General features: G+C 38.2%; 1 protein-coding gene across 3 annotated transcripts in view; it reads left to right on the forward strand.

The window, feature by feature from the left end:
* LOC136845777 (equilibrative nucleoside transporter 1-like) overlaps positions 1–26,270 on the forward strand; it is a 66,216-nt gene that overhangs the window by 544 nt on the left and 39,402 nt on the right. For 2 of the 3 annotated variants that reach the window (XM_067116049.1, XM_067116047.1), the window contains exons 1-2: positions 2,125–2,274; positions 6,002–6,122. The gene's annotated coding sequence lies outside the window, so the exon portion shown is untranslated. Of the gene's footprint in view, positions 191–2,124; positions 2,275–6,001; positions 6,123–26,270 lie in introns of those variants that run through there. The other variant, XM_067116048.1, reaches the window with a different exon arrangement.

A 26,270-nucleotide genomic window follows, 5' to 3' on the forward strand; every position in this document is an offset into this window, starting at 1 on the left:
CTTGGAAAAACTCATCTTATATCTAACCTTATTAAGGAAATGTTAATGATGGCTGTTATCTACTCCACAATGTGTGAATACTTTTTGCAGAGAAACCAGTGCAAGTATGTATTTCATACGTAAGGCTGTTGGACTGTTCAAAGAACTGTGTGGATAGAACTCACTCATGACTATTTCTCACAGGTCAGAGGTAAGTAGGCTGCTTATATTGCTATAACTTAGATTTTAATAACTACAGTATCAATAACTGCAAATTATGAAAAATTATACTAATAACCCTTCGAAGCATTAACAAAAGAATAGTACAGTAATAAGCACTACCAATAAAGAGTCATGAACAAGGATAGCAGTAAGAAATAATGAATCTTTGAAAACCAAAACTGGCACCATAAATCTTGATAATTAATGATTTTTTAAATAATAAAAACTAATATTAAGGACTTGTGAAAAAAATGACAATTAATCATGAGAGATTATGTAAAAAGTCAACACCAAAAAGACTTATAATAAAGTATAGATTGAATTATAATAACTGATCATGAGGACTCATAGGAGAGGAAAAATAACAGGCACCAATCAACGTGAAAATTATGTGCTTATTATTCATCTACGACGCCTCCCTGCTATTACCAGTCAGCAAAGAGCAATGAGAACTTTGTATTTTTAATTGGTCATCTCAGTCCCATACACTTCTATAAAATATCATCATTATCACGTCAAACCCCCTGCAGACAATGCACCTCTCAACTCTTATCTTAAGCACCTGGGGTTTATGGATATTCTATCATATAAAGCAATGATTCTTAAACTGGGGGTGCGCCCCCTAAGGGGGCGCCAGAAGCTTCCATGGGGGACGCGAGCAGGGTTGCCAGATGGTGCCTATTATTTTTTTTTATTTGTGATATTAATTGCAAAACTGCCAAAAACATTATCACTGCTCCCATATGTTTTCTAATTATTATCTCAAAACATGACAAAAATTCAAAATATAAGTCAATTTTCATTTCAAGTCTTATTTATGAATTGAAATATAGTACAGTGCATACATTCTTATAAAAAATTTAATAGCAATGAAACAAAAATCTACCAATCATCCATATACTCATATAAGCAAACAGGCAACATATTGTTTATATAGTTTAGAGTTGGCAACAATTTCAGGTGTAGGCGGACGCACGTGAGATCTATACATTACGCACAAGCGGGCGCAAGGCAAAAAAGTTTAAGAACCACTGATATAAAGCCTTTTCAAAACCTGCGCCTCTCTCTACCGATCCAACTAACACAGTTTGGTTTTCCTACCAAATTAATCATCTTGCATTCTCTCCACGTAACCAAAACACTGGGAAACACGCTGGTTCGTCTGTTATCTTATACTAACCTCATAGCTGCATTTTCTGCATTTCCCACCTTTAACCCTGCATGTCTTCTTCATTCTCATATGCTACACAAAGAGCACAACTCAGTAGCTTCTGTTATTTTCTGTTATCCCGATTCAAATCCATGCTTCTCTTCCATAAGGTAATGTTACCTCAACCATTTTTACATATATTTTAACTCATCCATACATACTCCTCTTTTATTGCTCATAGATATTGCTCGGCGTGTTGAATCAACCACCTCTATTTTTCCACACACACACACACACACTCACGCATATATATAAATACAGTATATATATATGTATATGTATAATATATAAATATTTTATATATATATATATATATATAATTATATATATATATATATATATATATATATATATTAATATTATATATATATATGTATATATGTATATAATAATATATATATATATATATATATATATATATATATATATATATATATATATATATATATATATATATATATATATATATAAAACATTACCACCAGTGAGAATGAATCACGTACAGAAGTGATTATAATCATATATATATATATATATATATATATATATATATATATATATATATATATATATATATATATATATGTGTGTGTGTATATATATATATATATATATATATATATATATATATATATATATATATATATATATATATATATACAGTATACTGTATACATATATGGAGAGAGCAACAGAGTGCACGTGTCTTGTTAAAAAGATAGGGCGTTTGTTGTGATGAGCAATACAGCAGCAGCACAACGCAAACGTCAGTCAGGATCCCGAGATCAGCTGATTCGAACGCAAAGCTGCAGTTGCCCTAAGGGCTGGAGGTTGGTCGACTGCTTCGCAGGTTGAATATACCGGTAGGTTCAGTTAATTTTCGAAATAGCTTCTTGCTTATAGATGTAGAAGAAGGAATGGATATTTATATTTTCTTGGAACTAGGCGTGTAAAGCCAGGCGTACTTTTGCCCGTCTTTTAAACCGAGATGTACCTTGAATTAGCCTCAGGTGAGGCTAAGAACGTCTTTTCCTTTGAGAAGTTGTATTAGTCTTGACCCCCCAAACGAAAGGAGTCAGAGTCATATGCTAGGTAGCTGTCTAACATAATGCTCAGATTTTAATTGGCTTTTATGTCTAAAGAGAAAATGTCTCCACTAGGCAAGTTTACTTTGCATTAGATTTACATATTTCCACATATAATGTTTGGGAAAAAGTATTTCATATAGCCTATAAGCTGGACAATAAAAAGAAGCATAGCCTAGCTTCAGCCTAAAATTTTGCCCTAGTCATCTTACGGTTTGTGTTTTTACTGTAACTTTATTTTACTGTAACTTTTGTGGCAAACCCCACATTTTTGTGCTTCCTTATCTCTTAACAATTAAAGGTGACCAAGACTGCAGTAAGAAATCAAGGCTTTTAGACAGGGAATCGGCGTCAGTAACCTAGATGTTCTGACACCAGTTTTGGTAGTCATAAATCAGTCAGTCATGGACAGGGAACCACTGGGAAACTAATGAATAGCACCAATAGCAGCAGTGGAGTATGGTCAAAGTACATGAAAAACAATGGGAAATATATGCTTCGTGTGTCATCACAAGAAAAATGTAATAAAAGGTCATGAGAATGCCATAAAAATTACATACATTTTAATTTATGCTAAGCTACCTTTACCTAATGGGCAGCAGCTTACCTGATTACAGGCCTTGCATCCTGTTTGGGCTCCCAGTCGAAAGAGTTTGGCAGTTGTATTAACATGGTTATGAAAAATGTTAAGCAACATATTGCAAATCCAATTACATTTAACACAAGAGATAAAGTATGTTTATTCCTACACGAATACAAACGATCGGTCTTTATATACGAATTACTTTCAGCGCAAGCTGGAGCAGGCTATTCTACACAACCACCTCCCTCACCACCTCCCTTCACTGAGTTACACATACACTTGCCTTAACAGCCTTTGTCCAGAGCGGGCACATTCCTTGCCTTCCTCTGCCCAAATTTTTGCTGGCTGTTCCCCTGCGCTTCATCCTGGTTTTTCCCTGTTTTGTTGTGCCTTGTGTGATGTTTATATATCTGTGCTTATTTTCTTGGCTTTTTCTTTTGAAATATGCAAACCCAAGAATCATTCAAGCTTAAACCCCTTCTCTGCCCTGGTGAGGGGAAGCAACGATGTAACTGCTTCCTTTCATCCTTCGACGTAGACCCTCACACCATTTGCACTAAATGTTTAGTGTCGTGATTGGTCCCCGGAGCAGGGGATGTGGTTTGCTGGAAGTAGGAGATCCAGGAAAGCTGCCCGTCCGTCCTTGGAGGGGTGTTCTCCTCCGAGGATGCTGGGTAGCTCCTTGTCTCTTCCCATGTGACTTCCCATTGCTGCTACCTCTTCTAGGGAAAGGTCATTCCCTCACGTTCCCCTGTTGCTTCAGCAATAAGTGGTTCTTGTGGGAGGGCGGAGGCCGATCATGATCTCTTGAGGACTTCCGCTGTTTGGTCCGGGGAGAGCAATCTTCTCCTGGGCAAAGGGAGGCAGCCCCTACTAACCCATCTTTTGCAGGTTTGGGAGAGATCAAAAAGACATTTCAAGAGCTTAGAAGCCTGTGGCCCTCCCTAGGTCTTCCCAGGGATCCATCGGCGCGGAACTTGATTGTGCACCTTTGTGCCTCCAATCTGCCACCCGTCTCTACTGCGTCAGTAACTGGGAATACGGTTTTAGTTACAAGATCCAAGGGAACCACGACTACAGTCACGGCGTCCTCGGTTATTCATGCGGTCCCATCGATGTCTCACGCTCCCTCTGATGTCTCCCAACGCCAAGGATCTTCTCATGGACAAGTTGTTGAAGAGATACAAGTGTGACCGCAAGAGGATGTCGAAGAAGAGACCCTGTTCACCTTTGTCATTGACTAATGCACTGTATCAAAGACAGTGGTCAGAATATTCAAATAGGGCTTGGTGCTCCGGTAGAAGGCTTTTCTGCACCCGTACCTCAGTGAATTGCATCGTTAAATTCTTCCTTTACTTATGCTACAACAGACATTTTTCAGTCTCTGCCATTAAAGGGTATCGATTCATGTTGGCTGCTGTATTGAGGCATATACTGGCCTAGATATTTTGTCTAAAATGGATATTAAGGAGGCCATTTGCTCCTTCCAAATTAATATTCCTAGATCTCCAAATAAACCCCTGGGCTGGAATTTGGATGTGGTGCTTAAGTATTCATGCATACCCCCATTTGAGCCCTTTAGCACAACCTCTCTTACAGGTTCAACAGTGAACTCAGTTTTTGTTAGCCATGGCCCCAACAAAAAAAGAATATTGAGCTTCAGGCTTTCTCATACCATGGAGGCTTTACTACCCAAGGAGCAGTCCTTTCTTTTCTACCCCTTTTCAGGACCAAGAATGACTGTCACATCCTGTGCCTCACTCTTTCATGAGCCCCAGTTTGTCCTCTGATACCAGTTGGGGAAGAAACTTCCTTATGTCTAGTCAGAGCACTCTCTGTATATTTGCGAAGGACTAGGGAAATCAGACGAAATATCAACAACCTTTTTTGCAGCCCTAGGAAACCTGACTTACCCTTGTCAAAAAATGGCATGTCTTGTCTGTTCAAGGCTCTGATTAGAGAAGCACATGTAATCTAGACTACGTTTTTACCTCTGTTTAAAGTATGATTTCCTGATGTGCGAGCGGTAGCAACCACTTTCAGTTTCCTTAAGAACCTTTCTCTGGGTAAAGTTGTCAATGCGGTACAGTGGAGGTGTAACTTCATATTGGCCTTGCTCTATCTGCGAGAAGTGGAAATCCAATACGAATTGTGCAGAGCTCTTTTGCCTCTCATTACGGCAGGGAAACTCATATCCTGAACAATTTAGTTAGGAAATTGTCGAGTTTTGGGGAGTCTGAAGGTACCTATGTTGTATTAGGTAAGGGCCATCATTCATTTACCATCCTTGATCTGCTGGCCTAGGCACAAGGCCTTGTGTTCCACTTGCATCAGAGTGTGAGTGGTATTGAGTGGTATCCCTAGCAAGGCACCTCCAGCATTGTTCAGAGGTCTTGCTACCTAATGAATTAGTCCTCGCTTTGCAGCAGTACCAGCAGATGGATGCTAATCATTAGGTAAGTAGCGTCTTATTCCTGGTGGAATTTTATGGTTTTCTTGGGTGTTATTAAATTTATCTTCACACCTTTCCCACCTATTTTGCTCATTGTGGGAATCAGGTATCATAACAGAGTGGTAAGTTTCATTTCAAAAATGAAAATTTTTACCATAAAATTTGTTTTTTTAAATGCTGTACTTACCTCTCAATGACCACCTCCCCACTCATGTGGACAGAAGAAAAAACTGAACGGAAAACTAAGACGCTCAGACCACCCGGAAGGGATAGGTCAATAAATGGTTCAAACTAAACTATCCTATTAATTTTTTACTTTTCACTCTATTATCCTCCCGCTTGATGTTGGAAATACTGTACAGCTACCATAATAAAGAAGCATTTAAAAAATAAATTTTACTATAAAAATTTCTATTTTGCCTAATAAAAACAAGAACTGTATAATGTTTCACATAAAAGCCTTCTTCCAGCCTGCAGATGATTCATCCTATAGCAGAAAGCCAACCTGCATAGGTAACAGATTTTCTACCTCTCCTCCCTCGCCCACCCCAACAACCATAGATGGTACCCCATCATTGTTAGTTTTGTAAGGTATGTTTTTCATGACCAATAGAGGAAGTATGTAAATTGTGAGCTTGTATTTTAAAATACAAGACTTGACGTTATTGTAAATATTTAAGAAAATTTTTGAATTTATAAATTTGCTTTCAGGTGATTGTTCATTATGTTGTGCTTTATTACTGGGTACAGTAGTAGCGTTGAAACTCCGACAAGAGAGATTGTACTTTTCCGCAAGTTGTGGTATAGTTTTTAGTATTCTCTTTAAATTTACGTAAAGTGGAAATGCGTATTATGTAGAAGAAGGATATTATGTTTCATTGTTTGTATTTAGTAGTAAAAAATGTTGTCTTAGTTGTTTCGTGTGTTTGATTGTAAGTATACTTGTAGTATTGCTTAACTACCGGATCGGTTGTCGCACGGTAGATAGTCGAAAGTTTGATTTTCAGTCAAAGACGGCCATGAAGGCAGTCACTTCATAGTTGTAACATAGTGTGGATGTAGCTAGTGGGGTACTCAAGAATGCAGCCACAATTGTCGGTGTCTACAAATCCATTTAAGTACAGTATTCCTATTCCTTTTAAAGTGCATTTAGGGAAACTTTCTTTAGAAGATATGCATATCAAAATGTAAGGAGAATTTCTTGAGGTGTACTTTAGATGAGGGTAGTGAAATAGAGACTGTGCTTACGCCAGTCTAACTGTACGTCGAGCTAGGAACAATTGAATACGCCAGTGGTAAGTTCATATTGTTAGTTTAGTAAATATACACAACGCATGAATTAATATAATCACAATTTAAACTAACATAAGAGTGAAGTAACCTGGGTGCCGTAGTATAAGATTTAGGCTACAATTTGGGTCAGTACATTTCAGATCATTTAGGCTATACGACAACAGTGACAATTTGAAATGCCATACTTATTCGGAGTGAGTTGGAATAAGTAGTGAATGGTTATGCATGACATTATGCTTAAAATGTATGAACATTTAGATAAACATTGAACCTGAATTACAATTGTGTAGGCTATACAAGAGACAAATATCTAATACTGTACCCTTATGTTAGAAAATATCCCCGATGAGAGCTGATTTAGCAGTTTTTACACTTATGCAAATTGCAGTGTATTTATGATGTGCTTTCTTCTCCCAGTGGAAAAACCTTCCTAACTCATTGTTACATCATTACATGTTTGACGCTCGTGGTGGTTGCACCTTTTCCCATTTCATTGTAGAGGAGAAGTTTGATTTTAGAATCTGCTGGGCAGCATCCATTTTTAATGATTAAGGATTCCAGGTAATCGGGTCTACTTCTCAGTCCTTAACATGTTCTATTAGTCAACTATAAGCATTGCCATCATTACTGTTACTGTAATGGAAGTGCATACTTATTAAAAGATGACCAAACATAATATACACTTCTTGTAATGACACAACTCATTGCTACCTACTCTCCCAGTTCCAAACATGCTTTACTGGACAATTTTAGTAGAAACCCAGATTTAAATTTTTTCCAAATAAATCACTTTACTCAACCATTCCCTATAACATTTCAGTAAAAACATTCAAGTAACTTGCAAATGAAAAAATTAATTCAAAATTCATTTTTCTACTGTGATTGTTCTCTTCCCATCCCCTCTATTTTAGTTTGCTGAGGTAGAGGAGAGAAAGGGTCCTCTCCTCAGTGGAGAAACACTCACCCAGGATAGATAGTGCTCGAGGCCTCTACGCATTTAAGGGGTTAAAGTAAAGGTACAATAAAATGTTTGCATTACTGATACAAAATGTGTAATTTTATATAAGTAACTTACCAAGTAATTACATTGCTATAGTTTCTATTAACTGGCAGCTAAAAATATTGAAATTCGCAGGTCGCACTATTTTGTTTGGCTAGGTGACTACCCCGCCCACTTTCAGGGTAAGGGAGGAACAACCAGCAAAAGGATTCAATTTGTTTCTGCCAGCTAATGGCTGTACACCAGCTTTTAGCAGCAGCTCTGATTTTGGAATTTGTCTTTCCTATTGATTTCTCATCGTATTTGGTGAAGTATTCTTGCTATGATAGCCTTTCGGCATTATTAGGTAGAGTTAGACTGTTTTTTGCCCTTAATTGTGAATTTCATTGTAATTCGACTTTATCTTGTTTACCAATTGTGACTTTAGTTGACTTGTTTGCCAAATGTCAGATTGAAGTTCGACTAGCTTTAGGTATTGCAGCAAAGACTGCAATATGCATTTGACTAAGGAATCTTACGATTCCCATTCTTTCTGCATGGATTGTAGGGGACAAGTTTGTTCAGAAGACTTACGATGTAATGAAAATATAGACTGGGACAGTAAGAAGTGGAAGACTTTAAGATCTCGTTTAAATAAACTTGCCAGGGATAAAAAGAGAAAAGCTACAGCCAGACAAATTAGTAAGTCTTTAGCTAGTCAGAGATCTCCTGTTGATCATTATATTGATAATGCTAATATCGAGATTGATGTTCCTGTTATTTCTGTTGATCCCGTACCCAGTTCTCGTGCTGTGCAACCCGCTCCTTTACCTGGCTCTCTTGCTTCCGAACCCAACACCATTGCCAGTCTTGGGTGTAAAATCGATAAAAGGTTCAAATTGACTGTAGAATCTATTGCACAATTAGCCTTGTCGGTTAAGGTCCTTATGGACAATGAGTGATTTGGAGCGCCCTGTTGCGCCAAGTGCCAGTGTAGTGTCGGTGTAGTGCCCTATTGTGCCTAGAGTTAGTCGTGTTGGCGGAGGTGGCGGCTGCCTGTCCCACCGATTCTTCTATGCAAAGGTCAATGTCATACTCTCCTACACCTGGGAGGAATCAAATTGGTAGCTTAAGGGAGGTTGGTGAGGCTGCCCATGGGTAGTTGCCCCCCCTCGGTTGAACATGTTGTTGAATCCCAGGTTGCAGCCAAGTGCCACTGGAAAGGACAAGCATCGTCTTTCACCTAGCTCAGATGATTCTTCTCCCAGGTGCCAATGGCATTTTGTGGATGAATCACACCCTTTGAAAAGGCATGCGGGTGATATGTCGTATTCTCCTCCAGTGCTGTGTAAGAAATTCAAAGAGCCTCTTTGCAGTCTTCTTCTGTCTTGCAGTCACTGGGACAGTCTGGAGCATCTTCCTTCTGTTCCTCCCATGGTAGAGAGTCGGAGAGCTGCTTCCAAGTGTCCTGCTTCTCGTAAGCGCCCTTCATCTAAGACGTCTTCTTCTGAGCATCCTCATGCACCCGAGACTCCTCTGACTTCCAAGCTCCCTGCAGTGTTGGAAGCTTCCTTGACTGCTGAACGGCTGGTTTCTTCTGAGTGCCCGAAATCGTCTCAGCGCTCATTGGCCTCTTCTTGTGCTGCTGTGTCAGAGTGCCCGTCTTCTCTAGAGCGTCATAGAGCGCCCATTTTTGCCTGTCCACTCAATGATTCATGGATCGCCAACTAAGATGAAGCACCCTTTGGTCCCCGAGCTTCCTTTGGAGCCCTAACTTCCGTTGGTGCCAGGGCGCCCGCTCTCTTCCCCTTACTGTGCTTCTGCTGCCAACGCTTTGACTCCTTCTGCTGTTAATGTTCGTTGAGCAGTTGGGCATCCTTCTATGTGTTGGAGTCCCACACTTCAGGCTTTACCCTCTTCTAGCAAGCAAGCGCCCTCAGAGCAAGCTCGACAGTATTTTGAGCCTGTTGAAGAAGGCTCCATCGACCCCCCAACCTACGGACTTAGCTTTGTCTCCTGTATCCTCGGACGAGGAAGAAGTAGTTATTGCTCAAGACGCTCGTCCTTCAGCTTATGCATTGCTGTTAAGGTATCTTCTTGCTGCCTTCCCAAATTGTTTTTCGCCTGCAGCTCCTTCTTTGCCCGCATCGACTTCTCTTGGCGAGTCACAGTCTTCCGATTCTTTGAGACTGCCCAAGTTAGTGCTTTCTTCTTCTGCTACGAAAGCCTTCAGTGTTATTGAGGGATGGCTAGTGGAGAAGAGGGAACAAGGTAGAACCATTTTCAGCTTCCCTCCTCCTAGATTGTCTAAGAAGAGACAACTCTCTTATGCCACAGGGGAAGCTCCTTCTCTGGGAGTGTCTGCCTTCTCCCAGGGGGACTTTTCCGGGCTGATCGATTCTTTTCGTAGACCTGCCTTTGCTTCAGTAAAGGTTATATTCAGTTCGAAGGAGCTCTCACACCTTCTTAAAAACTTGTTTAAGGTGTTTGAAGTGTTGAGTTTTCTTGATTGGGCAGTGGGCTGTAGCCCGTAAGCTTCAGGACTGCTCTACTATTCCTGAAGATAGTGCCTCTGACTTGCTGGGAGTCCTCTCGTGTATCGGTAAAGGGATCAGGGATGGTTCCAAGGAATTAGCTTCCCTTTACACACTGGGAGTCTTAAAAAAGAGAGAACTGTGGTGTTCTACACCTGTAGAGGATTGACACCCTTGAAGAAGTCTGCCCTTCTGTTTCCCCGCTGGATCGTCATCACCTGTTCCCGCAGGCTACAGTTCTGGGGATTTCTTCAGATCTTCAGAAGAAGAATACAGTACGCAAGATCTTCTTACCCAATCCTCTAGGTGACTTAAGGAGGTGCCCACTCATGCCTCAAGGACAGTCTCCCTGCTGCAGACTCGGCCCTTTTGGGGCAGCAGACAAAGATCCCTTTCTAGGTCCCATTCTTCCAGGAGATTCGTCTCCAGAGCCATTAAGAGATATTCATCCTGTTCTGCCTCTCGCAAGTGAGAATGTCATCATCCGAACTTCTGTAGGAGCCAGGCTGCTCCTCTTCTGGGAGAAGTGCAGAGAGAGGGGGTTGCAGAGCCCTGGATTGTCAATGTTCTGAGGGAAGGCTACTCTATCCCCTTCAAAGAAAAGCCACCTTTAAGCAGCTCTCCAATAACATTGTCAGCTTACTCCAAAGGCTCAAAGAAGTCTTTGACCCTCTCAGAGAAAGTGTCGTCCCTTCTCAAGAAGTGGGCGATAGAATTACAGTAGTAGAGAATGTGGGCTCCCCGGGGTTCTACAATCGCCTTTTTGTGGTGCCCAAAACTTCAGGGGCTGGAGGCCCGTCCTGGACATCAGTGCATTGAATGAAGCTTCATTGAAAAGACAAAGTTCAAGATGGAGACAGATCGAACCATCATGTCATCCATTCGCCAAGGAGACTGGATGGCATCAGTAGACATGCAGGATGTGTATTTCTATGTCCCAATAAATCAGGAATCGAGGAAGTTTCTGAGGTTCGTGTTTGGGAACAAAGTGTTCCAGTTCCGAGCTCGTTTCGGTTTATCGACAGTGCCCCAAGTGTTTACCAGAGTTCTCACTCCCTTAGCAAAATGGCTCCATCTGGTGGGAATCAAGATCTCCCTTTACTTGGACGATTAGCTACTTCTGGCCCAATCGAAAGAAAAATGCTCGGAGGACCTTCAAAAGACTCTTCTCCTAGCCCAGGAGCTGGGATTGATGATTAACTGCCACAACGGATTCTTTATTTAGGGATGATAATAGACTCAAGGAGTTTTCAGGCTTTTCCTTCACCGAAGAGAATACAGTCTCGCCTCAAGATAGTTCACAGATTTCTTCTTCTGGACCAATGCTCCGCCAACAAATGGATGAGCCTTCTGGGTATGTTATTGTCCATTGAACAATTCATACTCCTGGGCAGGCTTCATATGAGACCGCTCCAATTCTTCTTAAGAATCAGCTGGAAAAGGAAAAAATACCCAGACTCTTTCGTGTTCCGAGTGACGCCAGAGATAGAAGAGGATCTGTGTTGGTGGAGCTTAGAAGGAAGGTTGTTGCAAGGGAAATCTCTCCTTCCTTTGAACCCCAACCTAGACTTCTTCTCAGATGCGTCGAACCTAGGTTGGGGAGCTCTGTGGGGGGACAAGGAAATTTCAGGGACCTAGTCCCCAGAACAAAGAAATTGGCACATAAATGTCAAGGAATTGAAGGCAGTTCATCAGGGTTACAATTTTTCGAAGTGGGCAACAAGACGATCACAGTGCACTCCGACAGTATGATTGCCCTGGCATATATCAAAAACCAGTCGGGGGACACTCTTTCTCCCTTTACGAGTTGGCAAGGGATCTTCTGCTTTGGGCAGGGCAATTTCAAGTCAAGCTTCTTACGCACTTCATTCAAGGGAAGCTCAATGTTCTGGCGGACGAGCTAAGTTGCCGGAACCAAGTGTTACCCACGGAGTGGACTCTGGATCCTCAGGTTTGCTCGGATCTTTGGGAGTTATGGGGGACTCCGGTCACAGACCTGTTCGTGATTCCAGAAACCTGTTTTGCTTGCCAATTCTGGATCCTTTAGCATGGGCAACTGATGCCATGCTTCAGGATTGGTCAAACAATCACCTTTATGGTTTTTACCCTTTCAGTATGATAATACAGGTGATCAACAAATTCCACTCACCAAAATCTGTCAGTGATCCTAGTGGCCCCATTTTGCCTAACAAAGGAATGGTTCCTGGATCTTATCGACCTCACAGACTTTCTGAGGCTGCTACCTCAAAAACCTCATCTGCTAAAACAACCCCACTTCTGGCGCTTTCATCAGGGGTTGTCTACTCTGGCCCTGACAGGCTACAGACTATCAGGGAACTTCTTAGAAAGAAGGGGTTTTCAAGATCAGCTTCACAAGCTGTTGCCAAATGCAGATGACAGTCCTCTGATAGAGTATATCAGGCTAAGTGGGCAATTTTTAGAGAATGGTGTAGAAAGCGTGGAGTGTCGTCTTCTCAGACATCTATAGCCAAAATAGCAGACTTTCTGCTATATCTTAATTCAACAAGAACCTGTCATCCTTGACAATCAAGGGTTATAGGGCCATGTTAAGATGTCTTCAGACACAGAGGAGTGGGCCTTTCCTGTAATCAGGATTTATCTGGTCTGATTAGATCGTTTGACACCACGAGACAGAAAGAGGTAGTAGTAGTGCTACAGAACCTGGACATGGTCCTTAAATGGTTGTCGGGGGCCCGATTTGAGCCTGTGCATTCGATTTCCCTAAGAGATCTAACTAGAAAGACCCTCTTTCTAGTCGCTTTAGCGACCGCAAAACGAATCAGTGAGGTCCATGCAATAGACAAAAGAGTGGGTTTTTCCCAAGGGAATGCTGTCTGTTTCTTCTCTTTGGGATTTCTAGCCAAGAACGAGTCCATTGCCAATCCGTGGCCTCGTTCCTTTGTAATTAAAAGTTGTCTGAGTTTGTGGGCCCAAATGACGAAGAGAGAGTATTGTGTCCTGTGAGAGCTCTAAGGTTTTATCTTTATAGAATAAAGAAGATTCATGGTCCTTCAAACACCTTATGGTGTTCTGTTAAGAATCCCTCTCGGCCACTTTCAAAGAATGCCCTGACATTCTTCCTTAGAGACCTCATCTCGGAAGCCCATTCTTCTGTTGAAGATGAGGTTTTTCCATTGTGTAAAGTGAGAGATCATGAAACTAGAGCTGTAGCAACTTCGTTGGCGTTCAAGCGTAATTTGTCTCTCCTCTATAGTGCAAGCGACTTTTTGGAAATGTAAATGTTGGTCTTTGCAGCACATTATATTAAGGAAATTGAAACAGTTTATGATATTTGCAGTACTTTTGGTCCATTTTCGGTTGCTGGCGCGGTGTTGGGGGAAGAAGCGTAGGAAGCAATCCTTCCTGCCTTTCTTTGCCTTGATTTGAGGTGGTTGAGTGTTTTAAGGGGGCCTGGGGGTACAGTGTACTGGAGTGCCCTCTAGTCCTTTGTGGTTGGGCAGTGGTTTTTAACTTTTTATGGTATTAGGTGACGTTTATTTCATTGTCTTTTTTTCTGTACTGCGCCCTGGGCAGGGGCAACATTATTACCTTTGTCAGCAATTGGAATCATCCTTGCTACAAGGTACCCACTAATATAGTAGGCGAGCCTTGGCTATACTGCTGCCCCACTATACGATAAGAAGAGTGCCAATAGAGGCAGTACTTTCCTGCAGTAGCCCCCTTATCAGGTAAGGAAACAACAGTCATTTTTAATGCTGGCAATCATTTCCATTCTCAGACATTTTTAATGCTGGCAATCCTGTCCATTCTCAAATTCATTACCATTACTAATGTTTTGGGGTAGATTTGTTCATGCATCCCACCTCCTGTCAATGTGGGAATCAGCAATGTAATTACAGTACTTGGTAAGTTACTTACGACATTTTTATAAAATAAAGTTTTATATATACTTACTAAGTAATTACATGATTGAAGCCCTCCCTCCTCCCCTCACATGAACATTATGGCACAAACAAATTGAATCCTTTTGCTAGTTGTTCCTCTCTTACCCCGAAAGTGGACTGGGTTAATCACCTAGCCAAACAAAATAGCGCGACCTGCGAATTTCGAAATTTTTAGCTGCTGGTTAATAGAAACTATAGCAATGTAATTACTTGCTAAGTACATATAAAACTATTTTATTATAAAAATGTCATATTATTTACAGTATCTATTATTTGGAATGAATCTTACCTACTGTTAAAGTTAGCTTTATCTTTGCGCCATTTGGTATGATTTACATTTAAAAAAATCAAAATATGCTTGGCTAACTCACTAGGACTGTCTTTGTATTCATCTGTTTCCCACCAGATGGTGCTGGAATGTTAACGTTCTGTCATATTTCTTCATGCCGTTGTGTTACACACACAGTCATGATCAGCTATAGACTATATTTTGATGATTTCTGGTTAATTTTGCCTTTGGGGTATTGTGATTGTTTTCTGTTTTTGCTTTATGTCATCTACAACAAACAAAGATGAAAACAGGCTGTACATAGGGAAGAGTTTGTGAAACCGACTGTTTGGGTTTTGCCAGTAACAGCATAGCCTATGTTAGCAGCCATGTTAGACTAGCTGCCCCAGGCTTGAGTGTGGTTTTCTTGATATGTAGATTATGGGCGTTTGATGAGAGGATGTAAATTTTTGTGAAGTATCGGAAGATGTTAGAGTCCGAGAGTTTACACAGACACTTGGGACACACCAGCGGCCTACTCAGTTTTTCCTTATGTTTTCTGGTGTTGCTTCTCCTCCTTCATTAGCCTACCTGATAGCCTAGGTTAATTCCTGTTCTCTTATTCTGCTCCACCTTCTTTTGTTCCCTAGGTGGTTCAGGAGAAAAATAATAATAATTGACATATATTCTTTTATTAGGTAGGTTTTGATCAATATACTGTATTAGAGCCAAAATCTCCCTCCCCCCCATTTTTTTACCTTTTTCAATTTCTCCTGTGAGAGAGAAGTTGCCGGATCTTGGATTCTGTCTGTAGCCCATACTCCTGGACTATCCTGCTTCAGTTGGTTGTCTCTTCTGACAGGGAACCATGGTGTGTCTTGGGACCAAGGTTCTGTGCCCTTAGACAACTCTCTCCATTTTTTCTGGTTCGGTTTCAGCGCTGATCTGCCATTCTGTGGTTTGACTTTCGTTAGTTGGCTCCTGTGCTGCCAGCTATGACAACCTGAAATCTGCTAAACATAGAGGTTTTCCTCTAAATTGGTAACACTAGCTGACTCCTGTAACATCCGTTTGGAAAGTGCATTTTGATGCAGGTGGTCGGTAGTGTTAGAATTTCAGACATTTTACATTTGCCTTAGTACTTATGAGCCACGTGTTAGTTCTGCTATTTTCTTTTGCCCCCGGTATCACCCCCAAGCGTACATTAACCCTCCCCTCTCTTACAGGCAGTCCCCAGTTAACGATGGGGGTTCTGTTCCCGGCTGAGCACCAATAACTGAATATCGTTGTTAACCGTGACATCAAAATAATTATAGTAGTAAATGGCATTTATGATGCCCTAAGTGCCAATAAACCGCTTACTGACTCCAATAAACTGCTTACTGGCTACGATAAACCACTTATTGGTGCCGAAAATCTCTTACTGATGGCGATAAACCGCTTACCAGCGCCGAAAATGCTTACCGGTGCCAAAAATCTGTTTAATAACGTTGTTAGCCAAGCGTCGTAAAACCGAAATGGCATTAACTGATGCCGCCGATAAGCTGGAACTGCCTGTACCGGGAAATGGAAATGTGTCCTACATGTCTACAGAACTTATACTTTACCCTTCCGAAAAGCCACCAGGACCAAACTGAATGACTTCCCGAAAAGGGTGTATAAAATGAATAAACTTGTTAAGACAGGACATGCCCATGGCTCGATAACCTTGTTGCATAAAAACTGTCCAAACTACTGTTCCAAACTCTGAACTTTTCTATATGAAGAGTGTGGAGAGAAGGATAATGGGAAGCTGAAAGAAGTAAAATATAATAAAAAGTACAAAGTATCTTTCCCTGAGAACCATCACTACCAATGAGCTACTTGACCCTTTTCCAGACACTGCTGAAAAACTGCACACAGCCTACTGAGGATTTGCACACTACTTGAACTGGGAGTTCAAAACTTCAGTTAAGGTTACATGTGTAAAATTTCTTCACTGAGAATGTGAGCCAGAACTCTACTGATGCAGAACTTGAGCGTAAATGGGAAATTCTACATGGAAGTTGCGTGCAAAAAAGGCTGTAGGGTCAAGACTTCAAAGGTAGTGCTAAGAATTTTTAATCTCCAAAATCAAGACATCTAGGTGATGACCTTAACACTAAGGGGATAAGGAGACAATGGTTGAGCAGGGCTACCTTTTATGATTTTACACAAATGTTCTGTTACTTTACAACTGAGTTGTAAAAGTAATAAGATATTCCTCCCATAAGCCTCAGAAGTAGGTCTGTCATCTTTAGGACTAATATAACTATTATTATCATCATAGCTGAAATGTATCAATTTATCTGTTATAGATTGCTGTATCCAACCTTCGTCCCAAGATTTTAGGTATGATAGTCTAACCTATGGTATTAGGCCTATGTTACCTTAGCCAAAGGTATGTAAACATGGGATAGCTTAGCCTAATGTATTGTAGCCTATGTTGAATTTAGGCCTGTATGCCTTTTATAGCATAACCTACAAAAAAAGGAGGGTGATGTAGACTGAGCAGACATCATACCTACATATATATAAGGGATTTTGACATCTGTATGAGATGTTCGAACTGGAGGTAGTAACTCCAGCATCCTACGTAGCTTTTTTCTTTGGTATATATAGCAGTCTTAAACCTAGAAATGTGCTAATTGGAACCAATTTCACTGGCTGACACAGGTCGACCCAGAAATATATATATATATATATATATATATATATATATATATATATATATGTATATGTATATGTATATATATATATATATATATATATATATATATATATATATATATATATATATATATATATATATATATATATATATATATATATATATATATATATATATATATATACATATATATATATATACATATATATATATATATATATATATATACATATATACTTTATTTATATACATATATACATATATACATATATACATATTATATGTAGGTATGATGTCTGCTCAGTGTACATCACCCTCCTATATTTATATATATATATATATATATATATATATATATATATATATATATATATATATATATATATATATATATATATATATTGGGTCTGCTATTATATATATATATATATTCTAGCTCATGATCTTATATATATATATATATTACATGAATATACTTATATATAGTTTTATATATATATATATATATATATATATATATATACCCGGGTGACCCACCCCTGTTTTTATATATATATATATATATATATATAAAGTCATACCCCAAACTTGGGACTTTTGACATTGGGAATCTCTATAGGATAAGGTTTCCGTGTTTTTGTAGTTCACCCTTTTCCATACACGGTTAGGTTCCAGAACCACTCACACAAGGTGAATTTTTGCATAAGTTTGGTACGGTCTCTAAAAATGCTAATAAATGCTTATTCGTAAAGTTTAAATACTAAATATGACCCTAATCATGCTCTCAAATTATAAAGTTAACTTTTAAATGAAATTAAAGTTACTGTAATTTCAGTTAAAAGTTAGCTTAATACATTACCCTTAAAAAACAGAAATAAATGGTTGACATAAAAGTAGAGAGTTGGAAGAGAATTTCTGTCTCTCTCCCCTTCCGACCAATCTATTTTTAGAAGTCTTCTCAACCACTTTTTAATAACTTCATTCTAGGTCTTTTTCTCTTTGTTCTGAAATGCTTTTTCGTGAAAACAGTGTATTTTATTTTGACTAATACAACTCTTATTTATTATGTCTCCATGTTTTAGAACATATTTAGCACACTAGCACATTTACACCTTGTAGACGTTACAGGTAAAATTAGATCAATTTAAACTAGCCTATCTACTGTACAGGTAAAGACGTACAGAGAACTACTAAGTTGTAAACGTGTGAGCGCTAACTATGAGAGAGAGAGAGAGAGAGAGAGAGAGAGAGAGAGAGAGAGAGAGAGAGAGAGAGAGAGAGAGAGAGAGAGAGATAAGGGTTGTCCTTACTTAAATGAGTGAAATTATTTATCATTTATTACAGAGACAGAGAATAACACATGAGAGAGAGAGAGAGAGAGAGAGAGAGAGAGAGAGAGATTGTCCTCACTTGAAATATCAAGTTAAATTATTTATGAATTAACAGAGACAGAGAATAACATGAGAGAGAGAGAGAGAGAGAGAGAGAGAGAGAGAGAGAGAGAGAGAGAGAGAGAGAGAGAGAGAGAGAGAGAGGTTATTCTTACATTAGATATCAAAAGATGGAAATTCAATATTAAACTGACTTTTAAATTAAAGTCACTGTAATTTCATTTAAAAGTTAGCTTAATACAGTACCTTTAAAAAAATAAATAAATGGTTAACGTAAGAATATAGGAGTGTGCGAACATTAGCATCCTATTCCCCTTCCCCCATTCCACCAATCTATTTTTAGGAGTCTTCTCAACCTTGTTTTTAAAATCTTCTTCATTCTTTCTCTTTCTGTTTGTTCTGAAATGCTCTATGTCTCTATGTTTTAGAACGGCGCATTTACAGTTTGTAGACGGTACAGGTAAAATTAGATCAATTTAAAATTATCTACTGTACAGTTAAAGACATACAGAGAAACAGTAATACGTAGGTTGCGCTAACTATGAGAGAGAGAGAGATAACAGTCGTCCTTACTTAGAGAGAAATTTTTTATGAATTATCATGGACACAGAGAGAGAGAGAGAGAGAGAGAGAGAGAGAGAGAGAGAGAGAGAGAGAGAGAGAGTTAGTAAAAAATGTTTGACCCCCAATCAGCAACACCCCCTCCCTGTCATGTTAAATGACATGTCTTACATATTTCGGTTTTGAGTTTCTTACAAAAGATGGGGGAAGAATTTGTATGTTTGAAATAATATGAATTTTGTAATTACAGTTATATTATTATTATTATTATTATTATTATTATTATTATTATTATTATTATTATTATTATTTGAAAATTAGTACTTATTATTAGGTAAAAAATTTATTTATCATGCAAAACAAGTAAACTTACCTGTATATATGTACCATAAAAATTCTCTCATCTCAGTAAAAGAGAGAGAGAGAGAGAGAGAAATTATTACTTTTAATATTTAATGTTGTTTAATTTACACATAAAAGCTTGAAAACTTAAAAATTACATAAAAACTTAAACATAAACACTTTTGCAGGGTTTCTCAGTGCTTGCAAATGTTTGTGTGTGTGAAAAACTTGTATAATGACCATTAGTTAGGTTCCAATGAAAAATTCGTGTATCTGTGAATTCGCACAACTCAATCGCGCAAGTTAAGGGTATTACAGTATATATATATATATATATATATATATATATATATATATATATATATATATATATATATATATATATATATATATATAATGTGTGTGTATATGTATGCATGTATACAGGCAGTCCCCGGTTATCGGCGACCTTGGTTATCAGCAATCTGGTTTTACGGCACTTGTCTAGCGATGACGATAACTGGATTTTTGGCGCCAATATGCACTGATCCCCAGCTGTTGGTGCCACTCCCCACTTAACAGCAGGGATCGCACTATTATCACCAATTTTCAGTTGTCAGCGATTTTCAGTTATTGTCACACCGTCGAGAACGGAATTCCCCCAATAACACCGGGACTGCCTATATGTATATATATATATATATATATATATATATATATATATATATATATATATATATATATATATATATCTATATATCTATATATCTATATATCTATATATCTATATATATATATATATATATATATATATATATATATATATATATATATATATATATATATATATACACACACACACACACACACACAGAGGCAGTCCCCGGTTGCTGTTGGCGATCCAGTTTTGTGGCACTTGTCTAGCGATGAATATCGGCAATTTTCTGCACCAAAAATCACCAATTTCTGCATATCGGCACAGTTAGTTGGGTATTGGTGCCAATGCTCACTAACAGAGGCGCCTATAACCAAAAATCAGCAATTTTGGGTTATTGTCACTCACATATATATAAATATATATATATATATATATATATATATACTGTATATATATATATATATATATATATATATATATATATATATATATATATATATATATATATATATATATATATATATATATATATATATATATTGGAATTATATTACCTTGGTCTACCTAAAGCCCATGTAGCTAATTGAACTAATTGTATGTGTCCCAGGAATTGGCCATACAACAGGCTTCCATAAGTTGTGGGCTGCTTGTCATTGAGATACACTACAAGGGCCCCAGGGGCACATTGGAAGAGATCCTCCAGCATGGTCTGATTGAAGAGGTCCTTGAATGAGGTGCACGACAGGGAGTCGAACCAGCGGGTACCAGCTCGGGTCTTGTGACAGGCCCAGTCAGCCCAGAACCAGCCGACTTCCTTGGCGAGACCTCAAAACAGCTGTCTCCATTTCTCCAGGGTTATCTCATAGGCTTTTGTTATGACCCCGCAAACTTCTACCATGTTGCCTCTTTGATTCTTGTGCAATGAGTGGAGGGCTGTCTTGGCTTTACCTTCCATGTGCATGTTAAGCACTAAGGCCCTCTCTGTCTCGGTGGTGTTGTTCATCAAAGAGGGATCTCTATTTCCTCCAACCATGCCTCTGGCTCTTCCTCAGTCCACTTGAGGACTAAGGAATTAATACTTGATATTGGAGCATTTGGCACAGCAGGTGTGAGGTTGGAGGCTTATTGGGCAGCCAGATCTTCAGCATTTTCTTTTTGAGCCTTCTCCAGTTTGAGATCCTTCTCCGTGAGAGCTAATTCATGGTAGTCTTTTCTTCTCTTCCCTTGCATCTTTCAGCTGCCGCTGTTCTTTGTCACACTTCCTCTGTTCCTCATCATGCTTCCTCTGTTCTGCTCTTTCTTCCCTCTCCCTCTTGGCCAAGTCATCTGCTTACCGGCACCGATACATACCTAACAGAGGCTCCGGTAGCCAAAAATTGGTGATTTTCGCTTATTGTCACACCGTCGGAACATAACCCCGCCTTTAACCGGGGACTGCCTATATGTATGTATGTATGTGTATATATTTTTACGTATTTCCTTGGGTTTGTGGTATTTTTACAGGCCGGCAACGGAAACTTTATTTACTTGGCCTTGGAGTTCTGACTTATGTAAAGGGAAATCGTAAAAAACAAAGAAAAAGGGAGATTTTATGAGCTGAAGGCTCTAGTTCATAAGGAAATGTTACGTAAACACTTGGAATAAATTAAAGAATTATATTTACAAAAGAAAGCATTTGAAGGGAAAATGGATAAGTAAATGGATAAAGGGCTTGTAACGCCTGAAGATCCTTCTACTGGAGTCTTGACTAAAGGCAAGGCACAGTCCAAGATGAGTCCACTGCGAATAGGCCCTCTGCAAGAGAGATTTACACATTACACGCCAGTAAAGGAACAATATAACACCGATTATGACTTGAGTTTGCACTGAGGGTGCCAAAGACTCGAGGAATGAATGACCACTTTACACTCGAACACAGGACATTGGAAATGGCACTGGATAAACTGGCACAAGGACAGAAGTGAAGTGCTGGTCCTCCAAACTTTCTAAAGGGCAAACTGTCATGACTGAAAGGTCTTTACTCGCACTTTACCTTATGGGAAGCGGGTCTCTTGCAAAGAATGACGAGGGACATTCACACTGACGGTGCACGCTGTCCCTCGAAGATGACTGGCCTCTCAGCAAACTAAACTCGCCCGTGTGTAACTGCCACCCTCTGCACGCTGACTCCTCACACACGACTAACTTTTGCTACTGCTGTCTCTTCCTTTTAAGGGCTCCAGGCGCATCGTGCCCGTGATGTGTCATTCGCCCGGTGGTCAGCGATTCGGTTGCCTCTTCCCTGGTCCTACGAAGGTAAGACAATTCAGCAGCTTAATCTGCCTTTAGAAAGGTTGCTTTAAGCAGCTTAGTTGGGCTAAGCTTCTCAAGGGAGTGGCATTAAGTCTCCTCTCCTTGCCCTTTTTTATCTGTGTCATCTCAATATCTGTTCAGGTAAAAAGAAGGACAGATTGAAATGTTGATAACCTTGCTCTGATTTCTGGGTCAAATACGATAGGCCATGCGGTTCTCAGTAAACAAAGGTTAAATTAGGTGGGGAAGGCGCTATGCAGCGACTTTTGTAAATTATAATATATATATATATATATATATATATATATATATATATATATATATATATATATTATATATATATATATATATATATACACATACACATACTGTAGTGTATATATGTACTGTATATATATATATATATATATATATATATATATATATATATATATATATATATATATATATATATATATATATATATATATATATATATATATATATATATATATATATATATATATATATATATATATATATTAACTTTATCACATACACAATTGTTCTGTGCATTAGTAGAATTACTAAAAGGACCTCATTCAAACTGGATGGTATCTAATGGAGTTTTATTCAAAAAGAACGCACAGAAAACGGTCACCTGGGACGAGGGATCAGAGAAAGACCAAGGTCAAGAGGGGGTGGAGGTCACACAGGAAGAGCTAGGCGATTATAGGATTAAAAGCACCCAGCACACAGATATAAATACAGCCGGACTACGCATCTGCTCATTGTACGGATACTTGATAATGTGGACTGTTTGTCCAAGAAAGCTTGTTTTTTTTTGAATAAAAACTCCATTAGATACCATCCAGTTTGAATAAGGTCCTTTTATATATATATATATATATATATATATATATATATATATATATATATATATATATATATATATATATATATACAGTGAACCCCCGTATTTCAAGCGGGGAATGCGTCCCACACACCCCGCGAATAGGTCAAACCATGAATGCTTAAAACCCCTCTAAAAACACTTAGAACTGCCCATTTTGATAGCTTAAACTAAGGAAAACCCTGTAAAAATGCTTATACCTGAGTATTTTAATAGTTTTATCACAAAAATTATATGAAAATACAGTAATTAGTGAATATTTCTCAGTGAAAAATACCATGAATGGGCAAATTTTCCATGAATGATGGCTAGATATGTTCCACAGAGAAACCCGCTGAATCGTGAGTCCATGAACCATGAGAATGCGAATATGAGGGTTTACTGTATATATATATATATATATATATATATATATATATATATATATATATATATATATATATATATTATACATATATATATACATATATACAGTCATACTCGAACTTACATGAGGTTAGGTTCCGGAGCCTCTCGTGCAAGGTGAATTTTCGCTTAAGTTTGGCATGGTCTTTAAAAATGCTAATAAATGTTTATGTCTAGAGTTTAAGTACTGTCCAGAAATAAATTCCTCTAGCTCTTCATCAGCCAGCTGGGGAATTGAACTCCGGCCCATCGAGTGACAGTCCGTAGCTCTACCGACTCATCCAACGAAGAGCTTTAACTACAAATGAGAGAGAGAGAGATACGTACTCATTAAAAATATTGGACTTTAATAAAAAAAACAGTACGTATGGGTACTCACCAGTGATGAATGTTGATTTGAAGGTGATGATGAATAAGCTGTGCAGTCCAGTGAATGACGATGATATGACTGCACAGCGTACTTGAGGAGTTACAGCTCCTCAGAGTCCTCCTCTTCAGATAGAGGAAACTCTTCTGCCAGGACTACTGTACTTCTTTAGTATCATATTTATGTGCAAATATATAAATACAAATTTTCCGTTCTGATTTTACACCTAAAAACATGTAAACTTATAAAATGGTACTTAAAAAATGAAACACACTTTCTGCAGGGATATCATCTTTGAAAAGTGCAGTAACTTTGTGAATGGGTATCACATCTTGTAAAAGTACACCAGCTGAACGTGCTGTAATTACATGCACATACAGATTGCACCAGCACTTTTCTCTGGGGTTAAAGTAATTTTCAAAGAATGACACTCACACAACTTTTAGTTACATCTCTGATATTACATCAACGAATCCATTTTATCAAACGAGCACAACTGAACAACCTCATCTCAAGGTCATGTAACGACGTCCTAGTGACAAAGACTTTGTATGATATTTATGTACAAAAATATAAATATAAATTTTCCATATCGATTTTTACAGTTAAAAGCATGAAAACTTATAAATGTACTGTACTGTACTTTAAACATTAAATAAGCATTTTCTGCAGGGGTGTCATCTTTGAAAAGTGCAGTAACTTTGCAAATGGGTACCACAGCTTGTAAAAGTACACTAACTGAATGTGCTGAAATTAACTTTCCATCATATTTATGCATATACAAAAACAAAAATAATACATTTTTCATACAGATTTGACACATAAAAGCATGAAATGCATTTTGCATAGATTTTACACATAAAAGCATGAAAACTTATAAATTACTTCAAAAATTAAACATAACCACTTTTGCAGGGTTTCTCAAGAATTTTGTGTGTCTGTGAAAAAATCACGTATGCCAATTAGTTAGGTTCCAGGGAAAAGTTGTGTGTGTGTGTGAATAAGATCGAGGTAACTTGAATATGTAAGATATATATATGATATATATATATATATAGATATATATATATATACACACACACAGTAGAACCTTGGTTCTCGACGCTAATTCGTTCCAGAAGAAGTGTCGAGATTCGATTTTGTCGAATTCTGAGTTAATTTCTCCCATAAGAAATAACTGAAAATGGATTAATCCATTCCTGACCACCAGTCATTACCCCAACCTTGCCTTTTTATACAAAACTTTACACAGATTACAATTAAATAGGTTCAGTGTTGAATAACTTACCATATCAAAAGCACTTTTTACATTTTTAAATGCATACTGTATCAAAAAAGTTGGCCTATGACCAATGCGGTGGTATTACCGATGATATACCGAGAGCCATAGGCTAGGCTAAGTAGCCTTATAGGCACTACCAGAATGTACTGTAACAGGTACACATGAAAACTGTTGTTAATAATGATAACATTGAAAAACAAGCCATATTATCACATGAAATTAATAATATAGTATTTATAAACCAAATTACTGTATGTCTGTTATCATAAAATTAAGAAAAATTTCTGAAATTACGTCGGAACTCGGCAGCCTGTGGCAGTGCCAAACCAGAGTGCCGCCCGGGTGGTGTGTCGCGGTACTAATTACATAAACATTCAGAATGTTTATGTAATTAGTACCGCGATACACCACCAGGGCAGCGCACTCTGGTTTGTTTATATCTGTCACAGGCTGCCGAGTTCGACGTAATTTCGGAAATTTTTCTAAATTTTATGATAACAGACATAAAGTAATTCGGTTTATAAATACTGTATTATTAATTTCATGTGATAATATGGCTTGTTTTTCAAACAGCAGCAGCAGCATGTGTGGGCTTTAAATGCTTTTAAATAAGCATGGGAAGAACGCCACCAACAACGCCAACTAGCGGCAGCCACCAAAACTCTTTTTCTACAAACATCATATGATTCATCGGGTCGGATTCGGTTAGTTGTTTGAACTCCAACACAAAATTTACTCAACATTTCGTGTTGAAATCCGATTATTTTGAGTTCTAGTACAGTCGAGGACCGGGGTTTCTACTGTATATATATATATTTATATATATATACTATATATATATATATATATATAATTTATATATATATATATATATATATATA

Source organism: Macrobrachium rosenbergii, chromosome 14 (assembly GCF_040412425.1).
Source record: "Macrobrachium rosenbergii isolate ZJJX-2024 chromosome 14, ASM4041242v1, whole genome shotgun sequence".
NCBI lineage: Eukaryota > Metazoa > Arthropoda > Malacostraca > Decapoda > Palaemonidae > Macrobrachium > Macrobrachium rosenbergii.